Consider the following 20,347-nt stretch of genomic DNA (forward strand, 5'->3'; position numbering starts at 1 on the left):
ATCATAATCTTCAATTCTTCTCCTTATATTTAGATGGTTTTCGTGGAGATGGGAAAGTCTGTTTGAATTTTTCAGTTGAGTTTTTTCTTCCTTTTTCCCTTTTCTGCATTTTGATTTTGATGGCATGATTAATATCTTAAACAACCCTAATTAAACGTTCGAAGGGATTATTAAAAAAAAAAAAAACGCGTTAGGAAGACAATGTGTGTAAGGACTTTATGTAAATGTCAGAAATGTGAGCCAAGTGTAGCTCCATTGGCACTAGTAGCCAATCTTTAAGACATAGGTGACAAGAAGATATGTAGGTTACAAATTATATCATACAGTTTTCTTCTTAGAGCAAATTTATAAAATAATTTGAGCATGCTTAGAAAATAATTTCAGGTAGCTTAGTTTCTAGCTTTATTTAATTTATTAGAAAATAATCCTATTTGATTAAATTAGTAGTGTTTGGTAAACAAACCTTTTTTTAATAGTTTGTGGTGTCTTTTTGAAACATTAAGTGACATTTTAGCTTCTAGTTTCAACTTATAAATTTTCTGCACTTAATATATTTATTAAATTTACTTTTTACCCTTTTTACAAGAGTTTTATTTTATTTATTTATTTTAAATCAAAAAATTATTTAATTATTTATATTTTCTTATATAGTATTGATAATAATCGATCAATATCACAATACTAATGCACGATGATGTTTAGAAGTACGAAATGGCATTATCATACTAACGGACAAAATAAAAGTAGGGAGTTGCTTCGGTACCCTCAAAGATCGAGGGTTTCAATACATTTTTATAAACTCATAAAAGATTTTAAAAAAATTAATTATAAAATGAATAATTTAAATTATACTTATAAAATAAAAAGTAAGATAAAATTATAGAAATTAAAATTATAAGATTTCAATAATATTATAAAACATTAAAAATAAAAAATAGTAAAAATAAAAAGTTATTAAAATTATAATATAGAAATTCAAAAATTTAAGACAAATAGACAAAAAATATACTTAAAAAATTATTAAAATTAAAATATAGAAATTCAAAAAATTTAAGTGAAAAGATAAAAATATAATTAAAAAATTATTAAAATTATTAAAATTAAACTATTTAAATTATAATAATATTATTACAAATAAATTAAAATATATAAAATAAAAATAAAATAACTAAATGATTTAAAAATTGAAAGAATAAAATATTATAAATATTATTTAAATAAATTATTAAAAATATAAAATATAAAAAACTGTACTGGTACCCTCTCAAATAAGATAGGTACCATAGAATTTCTCATAAAAGTATATATGATGACCATTAAAATGTATGTTACTTTTCTTATTTTAAATTTAGTTGTGAATATTTTAAATGTAAGATCAATAGTATGATGCACAATATGATATATATATATATATATATATATATATATATATATATATATATATATATATATAATTAAAACTTAAAAATGTAATGAAAATAATTGATATTTCTAAGTAATTTTCGCAGAAATTTTGTATATTTCTAGTAATGAATCATGGAAGAATTACGATTGTTAATAATTTTCAAAGTGAAGTGATTCTGGAAAACGTGTGTAAAGAAATCAGCATTAGTTATTTAACATCAACATCATGCATATTCAAATATTAAATGCGCTATTAAATATTAATTGATTTTTTTATTATTAAAATTACAATATATAACCAGCAAAGTTCGAAATACGTACGTAGCATTTCAACTCCCACCACCATATCAATGCTAGCTGTTCTAAATATTAATTAATTGATCTACAAATTCTCTAGTAGTGCATTCAATTTTTTAAACACGGTTAAACGATTATGGGAAAAGTATGAGAAAAATCAATATTATTTAACATCAACACCATGTGTTTTTAAATACTAAAAATGACTATAATATTAAGTAATCTATAAATTCACTAGTACTACATTTATTCTTTTTAATAAAAAAAATTATGTCTATATCATTCATTAATGAATTTGTTATCTACACTTTCAAAACTTTTTTTCTTACATACATGTAGAAAAATATTTATTAAAGTAAACACTGTCCAGTAATGAATACTTGTAGTTTTAAGCACAAGCCTAACTATATAAGCTAAATGGGAATAAGTAGCACAAATGATTTGACATAAAAAAAAAAGAGGCAAATACACTACTGTTAATTAATTCACAAGAATTAATTAATTAATTAATGAAGTTAATAAAAATTAAATTTTTGTGTTTTTTTTTTAAATTTCATTGTTATAGTTAATATAATGAGTCGTACTCTTATTCTTTTGTCGAATATTTTTTCAAATTAAAATAAGATTCTCAACATTCTCTCCGTATAACGCAAGTAACTTATATAAATAATGTTACTTTTGTGTATAAAAAAAATACTAATACAAAAAAAAATCCAGATTGATTATTATAAAAAGAATTAAGTTAAACTCTCTAATTTAGTTCTCGTAAAAAAACACTTTTGGTCAGATATTTTCACCTTCATATTTTTTATTTTTTTTTTGTATTTATCTTAATTACACTTGTCTATGTCTTTATTTTCATTTTTTAACACATTTTATATTTTTTTTTATATGTGGTCTATGTATGTATACACACTCAAAGTCAATGTTGTCCAAAGATGTTTTCACTTATTACTCCCACCGTGAAACCCGTGACACAGAAACAAAACCAGATGTCATCTTTTGAATGAGAAATGGTAGAAACAGTGAGATTGACTAATGGTAGATATTTAACATTTTACAGAATTTAACGAGGGAAAGTGAAGCCAGGAAAAAGAGATTTAAAAAAATAAAATCAAGAAAAAAATTTGACTCTGTTTTCAATTCTACAATAGCCCAAAATAGATGACAAGAAAATATGGAGAAAGCGTTAGAGTGGTAGTATGACGTAATTTCTCCAAGAGATTTGAAACTCTCATGCCCTTTTTCTTCACACCTATTTTATAATTGTTCATTAAAATATTCTTACTTTCAAACAACGATTGTTAAATAATCAAAACATGAAAATCTAATTACTAATAACAAGATTTAAGTATTTCCTTGCTCTATTCCAAGGAGGGACAAAATTAAAAGAGAAAATTATACCAGATACTTTATAAATATTCTTGAGTCTCTACTTTTTTTAACTAAACACCATGTTAGTGGGAGAAACTCTATAGTAGTATCAAATTTAATCACATGAAATATTGAAATATAAACAAAGTCTCACGTTATTATAATATAACGATAAGTATAAATTTATGAACACATGCATAGTTTTAATTGATATGAGGATGTGTAAAGTTATGGCACAAATTTCTTCCATATTTCCTGTTTTAAGGAAAACACGTTTCCTTGATTTTAGGCCATGATTCCATGCATGGTTTCCTCTTTTTTGCTCCTTGTTTTGTTCCAGGTTTCCTTATTCTGGGTGCATACGCTTCTTCTCAATGCCTATATAAGGCATCAAGCATTTGGAGCAAATTGCAATTGATTCAGCAATCTACACACTTGAGAAAAATCATACATAGAGAGGAAAGATTCAAGAGAGTATTTTTAGTCTATATTTGAGAGATTATCTCTTTGTTCTCATGATATTAGAGAACTTTTTGTACTCTCCTATTTCTACATAGTGGAATTATTTTGCTCTTGATCGCCCGTGGTTTTTTCTCCGTCTTTGGAGTTTCCACGTAAACTTGGTGTGTATTTATTTTTCTTGTCTCTCTACTTACTTCGCTCTATCTCTAATTAACTTGATCCGGTGCTTTCGCATTCCGCTCATTCTTTCTGATACCCAACAAGTGGTATCAGAGCTACTTGTTTAATTAGAGATTCAATATGTCTACCGTCACTAAATTTGACATTGAGAAGTTTGATGGCAAGATTTGTTTTTCTATTTGGAAAGTCCAAATGAAAGTCGTTCTTACACAGAATGGATTGAAGAAAGCTTTAGATGGAAAAGCCAAAAAGCCGGTCAACATGACTGATGAGCAATGGGACGAGTTGGATGAAAAGGCGCTTTCAGCAATCCAACTATGCTTGTCCAAGGAGGTTCTTCGTGAAGTAGCAAATGAAACAATCGCTGCTGCTTTGTGGCTGAAATTGGAATCTCTTTATATGACCAAAAGTCTCGCAAACAAGCTTCGTCTCAAAGAAAGACTATATACGATTCGTATGGTCGAAGGTACTCCTATTCAATCTCATCTTAATGAGTTTAATTCTATTATCATGGATTTGGAAAATATTGAAATTAAAATTGATGATGAAGATAAAGCTGTTTTGTTGATTGTCTCATTACCTTCTACCTATAAACACTTTAAAGAAATTATGTTGTATAGCAACAATGATACCTTATCCTTTGAAGATGTTAAATCTAATTTGTTGTCCAAAGAAAAGTTTGATCTTGATATCCACTTTGAGGACAAGGGTGAGGGTTTAAGTGTTAGGGGTAGAACTCAAGAAAAAGGGAGTACCAGTAACAAGAAAAGTAGATCCAAATCCAGAGGGCGTAAATCCAACAAAACCTGTCGTTATTGCAAGAAATTTGGGCATGATATCTCCGACTGCTTTATATTGAAAAAGAAACAAGAAAGGCAGGAAAAAGGTAAAAATCCTGCTGAAGCTGCTAATGTTGAAACTGATTCTGATGGTGATGTTATGATATCTGTCTCTTCTGATAAGAGGAGCAAAACTGAATGGATTCTTGATTCTGGATGTACATTTCATATGTGTCCTTATAAGGACTTATTCACCACTCTTGAACCTGTTGATAGTGGTGTTGTCTTGATGGGTAATGACACCCAATGCAAGATTGCAGGAATAGGTACTATTCAGATCAAGACTCATGATGGCACTATCAAGACTCTTTCCAATGTTCGCTTTATTCCTGACTTGAAGCGAAATCTAATTTCTCTTGGCACCCTAGAGTCTCTTGGGTGCAAGTATTCAGCTGAAGGTGGAGTTCTAAAGGTATCAAAAGGTGCTATTGTTTTATTAAAAGCTAACCGTATTGGTAGTTTGTATATCTTGCAAGGATCTATAGTGACAGGATCAGCAGCTGTCTCATCTTCTATGTCTGATAAAGATGCCACCAAATTATGGCACATGCGCCTGGGCCATATGAGTGAAAAAGGCATGCACCTTCTGAGCAAGCAAGGTCTCCTTGGTAATCAAGGCATCGGTAAGTTGGAGTTTTGTGAACATTGTGTCTTTGGGAAGCAGAAAAGAGTTAGCTTCTCCACTGCAACTCACCGCACAAAAGGTACCCTTGATTACATTCATTCTGATCTTTGGGGTCCTTCTAAAGTTCCATCTTATGGAGGATTCCGTTATATGATGACTATTATTGATGATTTTTCTCGTAAAGTCTGGGTCTATTTTCTAAGGCACAAAAATGAAACATTCCCCACTTTTAAGAAGTGGAAAACTCTTGTTGAAACTCAGACAGGAAAGAAAGTCAAGAAGCTCAGAACGGATAATGGATTGGAGTTCTGTGAAGGTGACTTTAATGAGTTCTGCGCAAATCATGGTATTGCTAGACACAAAACCATTCCAGGTAAACCCCAGCAGAATGGTGTTGCAGAACGTTTAAACAGAACTATCCTTGAGAGAGCTCGTTGTATGCTCTCAAATGCTGGGTTATGGCATCAACGTGAGTTGTGGGTCGAGGCAGCATCTACAGCTTGCTACTTGATCAACCGATCTCCACACTCTTCACTTAATTTCAAGATTCCAGAAGAAATTTGGTCAGGTAATCCTATTGATTATTCTAATTTAAGAATTTTTGGATGTCCTGCATATGCACATGTTAATGATGGAAAATTAGCTCCTAGAGCTATTAAGTGCATATTTCTTGGTTATGCATATGAATCTAAAGGTTATCGTTTATGGTGTTCTGAGTCTAAGTCACGAAGATTAATTCTTAGTAGAGATGTGACTTTTAATGAGGATGCATTATTATCTTCTGGAAAACAATCATCTGTGTCTTCTTCCAGTACTAATAATCTGCAAGGTACTAGCGAGAAGGTGGAGTTAGAGTTAAAATCTGTAGCTCCTAATGTTGATGTTCCATCTTCCTCTACCACTGAGTCTAGCATTGATGATCATGGTGATGATCATCCTATTCAGCAACAGGAAGAATATAACATTGCACGAGATAGGACAAGAAGACAGATAAAATTGCCAGCTAGATACACTTATGACAATTTGACTGCTTATGCATTGTCAATTGCACAAGAGGTAAATGATGATGTTGAACCTGCCAGCTATAGTGAAGCTGTTTCTTGTGTTGATTCTGCTAAGTGGCTAGTGGCTATGAATGAAGAAATTGAAAGTCTTCACAAGAACAACACTTGGAATTTGACAAAGCTCCCCAAAGGCAAACGACCTCTAAGGTGTAAATGGATCTATAAGAAGAAAGATGGCATTCCAGGGGTTGAAGATCCTAGATGCAAGGCGCGATTAGTCGTTAAAGGCTTTTATCAAAAGGAAGGTATTGACTTTAATGAGATTTTCTCACCTGTTGTTCGTCATACTTCCATTCGTATTTTGCTTGCTTTTGTTGCTCTGTTTGATTTAGAATTAGAGCAACTTGATGTAAAGACAGCTTTTCTACATGGAGAGCTGGAAGAAGAAATTTATATGGATCAGCCTGAGGGATTTGTTGTTCCTAGTAAGGAGCATCTTGTTTGTCAATTAAAGAAATCTTTATATGGCCTCAAGCAAGCACCCAGACAATGGTATAAAAAATTTGATTCCTTTATGATTGGGCAAGGTTATTCCAGGAGTAAATATGATGATTGTATTTATTTTCAACAATTTCCTGATGGAACTTTCATATACTTGTTACTTTATGTTGATGATATGTTGATTGCATCACGTGACAAGTCTTTGATCAGCAAATTGAAAGCTCAACTCAATAATGAGTTTGAGATGAAGGAATTAGGTGCAGCTAAGAAAATTCTTGGCATGGAAATTCATAGAGATCGACAAGTTGGTAAATTATTCTTATCTCAACAAAAATATATTGAGAGATTACTTGACAGATTTAATATGAATAATTGTAAACCTGTTTCTACTCCACTTGCTGCACATTTCAAGTTATCTTCAGACCTTTGCCCACAAACAAAAGAAGAGATGGAGCGTATGTCACACGTTCCATATGCTAGTGCAGTTGGCAGTTTAATGTATGCTATGGTGTGCACTAGACCTGATTTAGCATATGTTGTTAGCATGGTGAGCCGATACATGCATAATCCTAGAAAGGATCACTGGAGTGCTGTAAAATGGATTTTTTGGTATCTTAAAGGTACTAGTAATATTGGCTTGGTGTTTGACAGAAACAAAGCTACAACTAATAATGTTGCAGGTTTTGTTGATTCGGATTATGGTGGTGATCTTGATAGAAGAAGATCTCTTTCTGGCTACATTTTTACTCTCTGTAATTCTGCTATCAGTTGGAAAGCTTCACTTCAATCTATTGCAGCATTATCTACAACAGAAGCAGAATATGTTTCAGCAACAGAGGGTGTGAAAGAGGCTCTCTGGATCCGAGGTTTGGTCAAAGAACTTGGTCTCACACAAGATGTTCTTACTGTATTTTGTGATAGTCAGAGTGCCATTCATTTGACTAAGAATAGTCGTTACCACGACAAGACCAAACACATAGATGTTAAACATCACTTTATCCGAGATATTGTTACTATTGGTGAAGTTCTACTACAAAAGGTACATACATCTGAGAATCCAGCAGATATGCTTACTAAGCCACTTCCGAATGCCAAGTTTCAGCATTGTTTGGGCTTGGTTGGTCTCTACAACAAATGATTGCCCCTCTGGGGCTTTATCTGGCGATGAGCAACTTATTAAATTTGAGCCAAGGTGGAGATTGTAAAGTTATGGCACAAATTTCTTCCATATTTCCTGTTTTAAGGAAAACACGTTTCCTTGATTTTAGGCCATGATTCCATGCATGGTTTCCTCTTTTTTGCTCCTTGTTTTGTTCCAGGTTTCCTTATTCTGGGTGCATACGCTTCTTCTCAATGCCTATATAAGGCATCAAGCATTTGGAGCAAATTGCAATTGATTCAGCAATCTACACACTTGAGAAAAATCATACATAGAGAGGAAAGATTCAAGAGAGTATTTTTAGTCTATATTTGAGAGATTATCTCTTTGTTCTCATGATATTAGAGAACTTTTTGTACTCTCCTATTTCTACATAGTGGAATTATCTTGCTCTTGATCGCCCGTGGTTTTTTCTCCGTCTTTGGAGTTTCCACGTAAACTTGGTGTGTATTTATTTTTCTTGTCTCTCTACTTACTTCGCTCTATCTCTAATTAACTTGATCCGGTGCTTTCGCATTCCGCTCATTCTTTCTGATACCCAACAGGATGTTTGAAGAATAATAAAAAATAAATTCATGAATGTTTAAGTTTTAAGTGGACAATATTATACAAATGTGTAAATGTATGTGAATATTGATACATGACAAGATATCAATGCTCCTCTTAAAAATATATATATCTACAAAACAACTCATCACATATTAGGATCAAAGTCATCCAAAGATTGTGAGCACAACCAAATTGAATTCCTAACTTGAGCATGAAATCATGATATCAAAAGTATTACTTTACTCTTATATAAATCAGCCTGATATAAAAAAGGAGTTCTTATAAAATGTTGATCATTTTGGCAAGTGTATCAAATTACATGTATAGACTGATTGATGTAGTATTTTTAAAATAAGATCGTTTTCCAAAGAAATTTGTGCAATATATAATAATCATAACTCAGCATACTATACTATAATTCAAAAAAATGAAATTGTAGTTTGTTTGAAGTTAGTTTTTCATAAAAAAAAATGCAATAAAGATATGAAATTAAAATGTAAAGTTATTTTTTGGAAATTTTATCCAACACTTGGCAGTAGGATATTAAGAGAATCAAATGGAAAGAACCATTGTAATTGAATTTTACTAGTTCACCATCATGTATTAGTTTAACGAAGAATTTTCATCAATATTTTACACCATTACTCAATATTATCACTAAAAATCTCCAAATCTTAATTGCTTAGTGGCTTGAAACCATATGTTTTACCCAAATCACCAATTCCTCGGCTAAAATGACTAAAATACAAGTATTAGAGACATGGGTAGATATAAAATGTCCATTGAACTTATGCTTATCCTTAAACAAAATATTCAATATTGGTGTTTTGGCTCATACACAACTCAAGGATGCATTTCTCAATGACTACATAAGTAAAATATCAACTCAAGATAACAATAATCAAGAGAACATTAAAAGAAGAACAAAACACCAAATAATGGAATAAAACATTGATTAATGAAGTAAAGTTAATACATGAGGTTCATTGAGCGACATTCAATCCCAAGGAAAAAAAATTAGTGACTCCTAGTCATGAGAAGCACAAAGATTGAAGATGACAATGATGAAAAAGTGGAGCTCTAGGGTTCTTCTAGTCGCCAGGGGTCTTGTCAATCATGTATTCGATTATTGTTCCTCGAATCTCCAAGTGTGTCTTAATAGAGAAGATTCTCTTTATCTCAGTTACTAATTTTTACTCAACGACTACAATGTATCACTAAGCAAGAAAATGTCCATGTTGTTTCCAGGAGTCTCTCACTTAATGCTTGTCTCGTTTAGCAAGAGAAAGTTTTTGTGGTCCAATCTTATTGAGCTAAAATAGGTTCTTTAAGCTAAAAAATGGCTTTGTGACTTAATAATTTTTATCCTTCAATACTAGCTTAGTGATTAGATTGACTCATTAGGCGAAAATTCAAGTGAGTCACTTCTTTACTCCTAGTTGATCCTTAAGTGTTGGAGTCCTCAACCTTTTTCACTTTTATTTTTGCTACAAAAAGAGTTCAACTCATAAGATTTGATCCAAAATTCTTAAAGGGTTAATAAGAAGTGCAAAATTAACTAACTTATGCTAAAAAAAAGGTTGACATTACTATAAATAAGAGAAAAAGATAATTGTTGTGATTTATACACTTGAGATGAAATAAATCGCATAATTATCATAAAAAATCATTATTTGTTGAAAACTTATCTATGTTACTCTCTATTTAATTAAAAAAAAAACATTACAACAACCTTTTTTATATATAGAGAAACAGCCTATTTTCTATTTAATCAAATTTATTCATAATTTTTAGATTTGTAATAAATATTAATTAATATTAAAAGAGGATGTTACATGTTTGTACTCGTTTTTTTATTAACAGCAAATAGTTAATATTATTGGAATAAACAAGTACAAGGGATACCTGAACCATTTTACACTAGATATAAAAAGCAATTAACAAGAAAAATATTAAATTACAATAGTCTTTATAAAGAATAAGGACCACCTAATCAAGAGGAAGCAAAATAAACCCCTACCCCTTTTTTTGTAAAACTACACTTATCAAGAATATGGGTCATTGAGAGCACATGTCAAACCCCTTTTTTTGTACTCTAATAAATCCGTATTTAGTACAATAAAAAATTTATAGAATTAGTATGAAGTTGTTAGTTAGATGAAAATTAGACCACTCACAATTTATATAAGAGACCCCTAAAAGTTTATTTTTATGTTTGAAGTTCTATTTGTCGAAATGAAAATATATACAAATATTCCTATTCCAATTGATCAATTACACCGATTGCACGTTTTTGACTGCACCAGATAGACTCCAGTCTTCCCACTCCTCATTAAGATGATCGATGCATTCATTGCAAATTTGCAACGTGAATTGCGATCGACCCGTGTGCTTGGATTGACTTTAATTAGTATATTTAGAATCACTTTTAAATATTATGTATTTATAATTTTTGATAAATAATGCGTAGTTTTATGGTGAAATGTTGATTCCAAGTATATTAGTCATAATATTTTAATCCAAATTCCCGGATACCATTTTAGCTTTTAAATATTTTTTATTTTATAACTATTAAAAATATTATTTATTAATTTATTTATTTATAGTTAAATCATTTAAATTATAATAAATAATCAAATAAAACTTAAAATTATACATTTAACTAATTAAATATATAATTTAATTCTTAAATTCTATTATTCTTAAGTTCTTTTTGTTTATTAATTTTTACTTACCGATTGAATTAAAGTATAATTAATAACTTAATATATAATATATTTAAAAAAATGTAAATAAATGAGAGAGAGAGAGAGAGAGAGAGAGAGTTGCCGATGGGTTATTAATCTTGGTTACACATTAAATAGTTTTGGACTTTTGGTGAAGGTTAAAATAGTATCCATAATGTTATAAGTATAAATTTTATTGTTGTTATCATAATTTATGTCAATAAATAAAGTTCATGTATTGAATTAAAAGATTTATATTAAATTATATTCTTAACTTATTTTAAGAATAAAATTTTAAACATATATAAATTATATTACTTTAAAATAATTTTAACAGAAGCCTTAATATTATGAAATTAATTTTGAAAATGCTTAGAATTGAGAAATGAATGATGAATAGTGAATGAGAGAATTGTGGGTGTTGGGGTCATGGTCAAGTGGGGAGACCTTGAATTCTTATATATATGAACAAGTATCTGCCCTGCAAGAGCTGAGAATGACTAAGAAAAGAAAATAGAATTGATATGCCTTCCCATTAAATGTTCTCGCATGGTCATGGGTTGGTAGGCAAGAGGGCAAAATATTGACACATATTATCATTTATTTTATTTTGATCAAACTTTGATACAATAACTGTTGATACTATTCTTAAATTTGATTTAGATTTTGAGTTTCACATTAATAATATGTTTAGATGTATATTTTGGAAATTTGTATTAAATATAAATAAATATCATTGAAATAGAACACCAATTTTAATTGAGAAGCAACATTAACAATACATATATTATTGTACTCAAGTTTTTTTTCTTCCTATTTTTTAAAAATCAAATAAATTTTATTACTCAAAATATAAAAGAGTGCTTTACCTCATTTACATAAACATAATTGAAGACCAATCTATTGGATTACTTAGGGGAAAAAATAAATACAAGCAGAAGGAATCACACTCATTTATTTTATTTTATTTTTGTGTTTAATAAAACTAGTTTATAAGGTTATCTCCAATAATAGCTCTTAATTGAATTCTTATGTGCAAGAAGCATTCTTTGTAAGTTTTACCCATTAGAACATTCTAACATGGATGACACTTTATAAGAACTATTCTTATATAATAGTTCTTGAGAACGGACTCTTAACAATTAAAATCATTTTAATATTTTATAAAATAATTTTAATAAAAATATAAAATAGTGAGGTTCATGTGGAACCTACAAAAAGTGAATGAAGAAATAAAGTTAAACTTTTTATTGGAGTAAAAATAAATAAAGTTCTCAAGTTTTATGTGACATTGAAGACTCATAAAATGTACATTAAAAACTCAAAATGAGTTTTATTATTGGAGATGCTCTAACTTAGGTGACAACTTATATGTTAAGTGAAAAATATTATGGTTATAACTTTGAAGTTAAAAAGTTACAAACTTACAAGTTAATGGGTTGAATTAACAATATTTGATAATTTTTTAAATTTTAATAAAAAGTCAGATATGTTAAATATCACTATAGGACAAAAACATCTCAATAACGTTGGATGTTTCGTAAGATTAATTGATTAATATAAAATAAAATATTTGTTTATTTATAAACGAAAATAAGAGAATAACATGTATATACAAAATGATTTTTAAATTAAAAAAAATTAAAAAATGATTTCAAGTAAATTTGTGAATATTAAAAAGGAAAGAAAAAAAATTTAAAACATAAATTATAATTTACTTCACTAAACTTATGAAAATAAGTTAAATTTATTCTGAAAATACTTTTTGTATCAAATAAGTTTATTTTAATAAAAAAATTATAAATTAATCAAAAGAAGTTATAAACTTAATAAATATCTTGTCAACTTTGTCAACAAACATAAATTCTTATTTAATTGAGTTAAAAAAATCATGTTAATTATATCAAAATGGTAATCAAATTGCATACTCATATTATAACTAGCTGAGTAATTAATAGCCAAATAAAAGAATGAAGTTTCTAATTGTTCTTGCTTGGTAAGTTTTTTTTAGCAACGTGTTAAAATAAGGACTATCATACAGCTGTTGTAAGGTGTTTGAAGAAAAGTTGTTATCACTGCGGCAGAATATAAAGCATGTATCACAATTTTTCTTTTTCTTTTTTATTCTTAGAATTACGATTAACGGTATCAATATTCCAACTTTAATGATTTTGTAAGAAAAATAAAAATAGGTTTACTAATCAATATTAGATAAAAATAAAAAAATACAAAGGCGGGATTAAAGCTCTTTAATTAGTTAATATTTTTTCTATACACTACTAGAATTTTTTTTATTACATGCGACTTTTCCTCCGAATTTTTCATAAAAATTTGCGAGAAACATTGTTTCTACAAATTTTTCTGTGAAATTTTATTTGCAATTAATACCTTCGTGGATAATATATTTTTGCAAATTTTAAAATTTGCAGGAAAGTTTCCTGCAAAAAAAAATTCGCACGAAAGTTTCCTACGAATTGTTTTGTAAAAAATTCTGCAGGAATATTTTTTACGAAAAAATTAAAGAAATTACTATAAATTCTATCAATAATTCTTTAACTTACAAATGTTCACAATGAATTCATTCAAAACATTTGTTTCCATGCCTCCAACATATGATATGTAATCTTTTAAATTCTAAGATTGTAGATTATACGCATAACACTCAATCATACAAATCAACTTATAAGATAAGTGTTTCCCCAACTTATATACTCTTTAATTGTTTTATTTTCAATCGATGTGGGACTTGAAGTTTTTTTAAAATATTAACTTATAAATTTTATTTTATTTTTATTTTTCTTGCGGATTAAAATTTGCAGGAAAATTTGCAAGAGAAGTTACCTGCAAAATTTTTCTACCATTTAGTAAACATTACTTGCGAATTTATTTTTGCAAGAAAATCAGCAAGAAAATAAAATTCTTACAATATTTTCTGTAAATTTTTACCATGGAAAAAATTTCTATGATCATTAAAATTATAGCAAAGTTTGTAAGAAATATCTGTAAATTATTTTTTGCAAATAAATTCGCAAAAAAATTTTGCGAATATTTTTTTGCATAAAAATTCGCAAAAAATTTCTGCAAATATTTTTTTGCAGGAAAATTTGCAGGAAAATGACATTTTTCTAGTAGTGATATATTATTGTTCTATTACACTTTTAACTTCTCAAAATATATCCAATGTGTGAATATAATTTTTATTTAAAGTTAAATTTTTATTATTTTAATTTAATAAAATAATAATAATGTAATTACTTAAAAATGAACGGATTATAAAAAAAATAACTTAAAATAATACATACTTATTGTACGAGGAAGACCTTTCGGTGCTACCCCTTGGTGTAAAAGGTATTGAATCTCATTCGACACCACGATGGTCGAATCCTCTGCGAAACCCTCAACTGTCGAAATCGTTCGCGTAGAGGATGTTAAACCTCACTCGACCCTCTCAGTGACAGTTAATTATCCTTAATTAGTAGTTAGAGGTTAATCACAGACACAAAGTAAATTACCAAGCGTATTACCTAGTTTGGTAACCCTAGCACGGGACCCATCGAGAATTGGGTCCATTAATGTTAATATAAAGAGTTCACATCTTGAGGTAATGTCACTATTCCTTTACTATTATTGATATTCGTGTTTGTCTTGACTTAAGCGTCGGAGTGCTTTTTGCAAGTATTTCCCCCTTTTGGAATATCTACTTGGAGCTCTCATTCGACATTCAGATTACGAGAAGATTATGAGTATGCCTTCAGATAGGTACACTTATAAAATATTTGAAATAAATTTTTAAGAAATTATATTTTTAATTATTTTTTATAAGACATAAATTTTTAAATTATTTTTTATAAGACATAAATTTTTAAGAAATTATATTTTTAATCATTAAAATAAAAGTTAAAATTGTGCAATTATTATGTTATGAGAAACGAAAAGAGCAATTAGTAAATGTAATAACAATCTATAAAGTATTTTTATCTAAGAATCAAATTAGTCAAAAGATTCGGTAAGTTTTGTGATAGTAGAAAATAAGAAGTCAAGGGTTTTAATCTTGCCTTTAATACTTTTATGAATTTTAATATTTTTGTGCATTTTTGTCTTTTACTTTTAAAACTTTGCACATTTTGTATGTAATTATACACATTATGATGCCAATACCATTTTAGAAATCTTGTCAATATTGTGATACCCTCTATCATCCATAGCTATTGTTATAAATCTTAAAGCGCGATATTTTTTATGTGATTTACATTTTTATCCTTCATATAAGTATTGCTCAACCTTATTAATAAATGAGTTATTTCATTTATTATGTGTGTATTGGAATATAATAAAGCTCATAAAATAGTTAATACTATTCTTAAATGTCTTTAGCTAGTCGTGTATTATTGTTGATACAAACAATAATAATACATTAATACTATTATGTGAGTAGATTGATGATTTTTATAGATATGAGATATTGAATCTTCACCTTGGTACATGATTAATGTAATGATGTACTAAAGTGACCTTTTATGATAACATTACATAGAAATTTATGTTTATGTCAAAAGCATTTCTTGATGTGATAATAGTGTATAAAGTTATTTGACTTAAAGTTGAGGTCAAAGTTGCCAAAAATGAGGAAAGGTATATAAGGTTTTAGAGAGAAGTACTATGGAGTCAAATAAGTTTGATCTTCATTCTAATTCCACTAGAAGTTTCCTTTTCTTCCCTTGAAGCCTAGATTGAGTTGTAGAAATAGAGATTCGAGATGGTGACCTTGGAATCTTTGAGAGAAGTCGACCCTTGAGGGTCTCATTGTTTCTTCCTTCCTTAGATTCTTGTGTTAGAAGCAATTGAGGTTAGGGAAGCTTGTAATTTAATCACTTTATGTTTTTGCATGTTGAATCCTAAGTTAATTGAGCCCATTAGTGGCTATTTGAGTTCATTTTGGTGGTATTTATATCTGGTACGTGAAGATGGGTGTTGGGGCTTTGTGTTGAAGAAGGTTGAAGAAGAGTTTGGTGGATTACATGTGTTAAAGATGGAAGATAATGGTCGAACTTGTTAAGAGAAGGCGAGTTCCATTGTGGAACTTTGAGTTCTAACCTAGTGAGATGACATGTTTGCCCAGCTTGCATGCATAGATAATAAACATTTTCCTAATTTGTCTTCTTTCTTAGTGACATGAGTGTTTCCCAACAATAAGATGGATCTATGGGTGGCCTTGGAGGTGGCCTCACTAAATGAGCCAAAGCTCACCCAATGAGAGGACCTACAAAGATCTCAACCCACTCAACAAGTTGTAGCCTCCTAACAAGGTGACCCATAATGGGTCAACCTCACCCAACAAGGAGAGCCACAGTAAGCATTTTTCTTTGGGCGAGAATAGCTCACCTAATGAAAAGCTATAGAAGGGTTTGGGTGCCCGACAAGGCTTTGCCCACCTAGCAAGACTCCCCTATTTTGGTGATGTTTTCCTTGAATTGAATCTTGATGAGGTGTTGGTGTTTTAAGTTGATTATTACATGTTGTAAGTTCAAATACATTGATATATGAAGATGTTATGTTGTATTGATTCTTTTATTTCATAAAATGATGATGATATATGTGTCTATATATGTGGTGTTGAGTTTAGGTGTTATGTGTTGCATAAGAGAATAGTTGTCTAAGTTGTTTGTGCATAATGTATGTTTTCTGTGCTGTGAGTTGAACTTTAAGCCAAAGGAAAGTGAGTTGCTTTTTGTGGTGAAAAATTCCATTGTAAGGATTTGAGTTGCGATGCTTTAATTAAGATTTTAAAAGATGAAAATCTTTTAATTAAAAAGTTGACTCCTAAAGTGGAAAGTTGTTTTAAAAGTTGTATCTCCTAGGTTCTTAGTTGATTTAGTATAGGGGTAAGGTCGAGTCATACTATTTTATGAAGTGACTAATGAGTAGAACATGGGGTTGAGGGCCAAAATCCCTAACCAATTGTTGGAAGGGTGTGTGGTGTTTAGGGGGTAGGTGACAAGTGAATCCCATATAAGCTTATTAGTTGATTCATACTAATGTTGTGATAGACTCACTCCCAAGTTACAGTAGTACTGGATTTTTCTAGTTTAAATGACAAAATTTGATAAACCATTTTTTCTATTGATAAAAGCTATAAGTCAAACTTGTGTTGTATGACTTAGAGAAGATAGACCTTTCTATGTTGTTGGTTCGGTAAGATAAAACTATTTAAACTACTCACCTATGTTGTTGAAGATCTCCTAAGTTAAAATGTGACGACACATAGAGATGTTGATTTGTTTATTCAAATGTTGAGTTATATTTTATGTTATGTGAGTTGTTCATGATGTTGTTGAGTTATCTTGTGTTGCTTTATTTAAATATAAAATTGTTGAACTGTAAAGTTGTATTTTGAATGGTGTATCTAAGTTGATGAGATGTCATTATTTTGCTTGAGTTGAAGTTGTTACTGTGATGCTTATGTTGAAGTTGTTCCAGTGTTGAAAACGGATTATGATTTGATAAGTAGTTATTGCCTTTTATTATATATGTTAATTCTTGTTACATGAGATTAACCTTAATTTCCTATATGTTGGACTATGATGATCGTATTTAGTAAGAGAAGGTAAAGAATAGGTGAAGGGCAAGCCTACGGATGATGGCTTTTTATGGTGAAGTTGTTTTGATACAACTTGTTTTAATAGTGTTTGATCGCCACCTAGCTTGTTTTTAGTTTTTTTTGTTGTAGATATTTATCACTTGTATATACATATTTAAGAAGATTGTAACCCTTTAAAGGGCTTTTATTTTTTAGTCTGAGTGGATCCATTTTTTTAATAGCTCTTCCAACTTATTTACCAAACTACCTTCCCATTCAACCAATCTCTATGTCACTTAACATCCCAACACCATTTATCCTCCTCCCATTTTCCCATATCACCTTTGACACTTTCTTATTGACTTGAATTTAGAAACACTCCAAGGAATTTACAAGTAAGACTTACCTCATCCACCAGTAATCATGCCAAAATCTAACATTTTTTCCATTCTAAAATGCTCCACTTTATAGACTTATCAAACCATTTAGACTCCTTTAACCCCCCACAAATCTTACATAGATACCTCCACCAAATCATGAAATTGTTTCCAAATCCTTTTTCATGATCCCCCTCTACCTATCTTACTTAGAATCCAATAAGTTACACAATATGGACCCTTTCTAATTGAAGAGATCCCACCTCCATTTTGTTATGAGAGCAATATTAAAGAGATTAATATTTTTATTCCCCCATTCCCTTGTGAATTTTTGGCTAACACATCCTCTCCCACTTCACCCAGTATATTTTACTTCTCCTTTCCTCACATCCCCACAAAAATTTCTTTGAGTAGACACAAGTTTATTTATAATCCCTTTTGGAATTCTAAAAAGTGATAAGAAAAGAGGAAGTGAAGTTAAGACCAGGTTTATGAGGCATAATCGTTCTGCAAAAGATAACACTTTTTGTTTCCATAAGGCTAACTTTTTGGAAAACTTGTTGATCATCAACTTCTAAGTTTCCTCTCTTATAGGATTTGCTTTGATAGGAATCCCAAGATAGTTGAAAGGTAAAGATAACACTTTTTAGTTCATCAAAATCGCATATATTTCCTATAGTAAGTCATTAGCACTAATGGCTCCAAAATAAATTTTATGGAAGTTTACTTAATTTAAGTCCTGAAGCAAGTTTGAAACATCTCAACATGTTTTTCACGGTAAACATGTTACTTAAAGATGCCTTGCCAAGGAAGATAGTATCATTGGCATATTGTAGAAGATCGATTGCCACCTTATCTTTGCCAACATAAAAAGTTGAGAACATGGTTTTATCAATTGATTCTCTTGTCATTGCACTAAGACCTTCATCCACAATAATGAAAAGAAATGATGTCAAAGAATCCCCTTGTTGAATCCTTCTTTGTGCTATAAACTCTGTGGATGGATTACCATTAACCAATATTGGGATGGTGTGACTTTAAGCACCCTATTGTCCATTTGATCAACTTAATTTTCACCAAAACCTAACCTTTGTGTTTGATAAGTGTCATATTTATTTTAATCTAGTGGTATAAATTAAAACACTTATCTTATTTTCCCTTGGCTTGAGACCTTGATTTGACCAAAATTTATCTTAATTTGTACAAAGTTAACTTTAGTATATAACTCATTTTTTAGGTAACTTATAAGCTTTTATGTTATTTTGTAGTTGAGAAGGAAAAGGGTGAAAAACATTGGAAGAAGTAAGTGGAAAATTTGGTGAAGCATCAGAAAAGAAAAATATTTGGCTAAGTTTCCATGTTAAGCACGTAAACTCACGTTAAGTGTTAGTCTTCTATAAGCAAATTCAAGTTTTCACACTAAGCATGAATTCCAAAGACAAAAAGGTTCATTTCTTGTTGCTCCCTATCTCACGCTAAGCATGGATTTATATGCTTAGTGCTAGAAGCATTGACATGTCATTATTAAGAAAAGAAAAAAAGGTTTATGACCTAAAGTGGGGGAATCTTAAGACACATTATTAGGGAACATTTTTGGTGTGTGTAGCAGCTTTCATGGCTTCAAAATCAAGTTTCTTCCTTTCTTCATTTTTATTGTGCTTCATGTCTATGTGTAACATTGGCCCTTGTTGGAGTTTAATGTAACCATACATATTCTTGTGTTCATATTATAAGTTATTAACCCTAGTTATTATTCAATATTATTATTGATCTCTTATTTACTTAATGCTTGTTTTGGTTTAATCACCTTTAAATCGATTTTGTGGATTTAAAGTAATTGAAAAATGTTTGTGAACCTCTGAACTGAAGTAGAGTAGCAAATGTTTACCTCTAGGATTGAAGTAAGTGTTATTAGTCATCCATAAACTCTTGTTCTTAAAGTTGGATTCTTGGTTAAGTTATGCGAGAAATTGATAAGTTGGATTCTTGTATAAAAAATATTTTAAATTTTAATAATTTTTTTTTATAAATTTATTTGTATATTTATATTTATAATAATATATATTAATTTTTTTATTATGTTATATAAATAAATGGACTAACATATCAGGCCTAACAGGTTTTTCTATAAGTCTAAGCTTGACCTTTTTATATAAATAAGTTTTTTTTTAAATTGTTGGAGAAAAAGATACATACTAGAAGAAGGAGTTGAATAGTATATATCAAAGACTTACACTTTTGCAATGAGGCAATGAAAAATGCAAACAGATGAA

The sequence above is a fragment of the Cajanus cajan genome, chromosome 2 (assembly GCF_000230855.2).
Source record: "Cajanus cajan strain Asha chromosome 2, NIPB_CcT2T_4, whole genome shotgun sequence".
Lineage (NCBI taxonomy): Eukaryota > Viridiplantae > Streptophyta > Magnoliopsida > Fabales > Fabaceae > Cajanus > Cajanus cajan.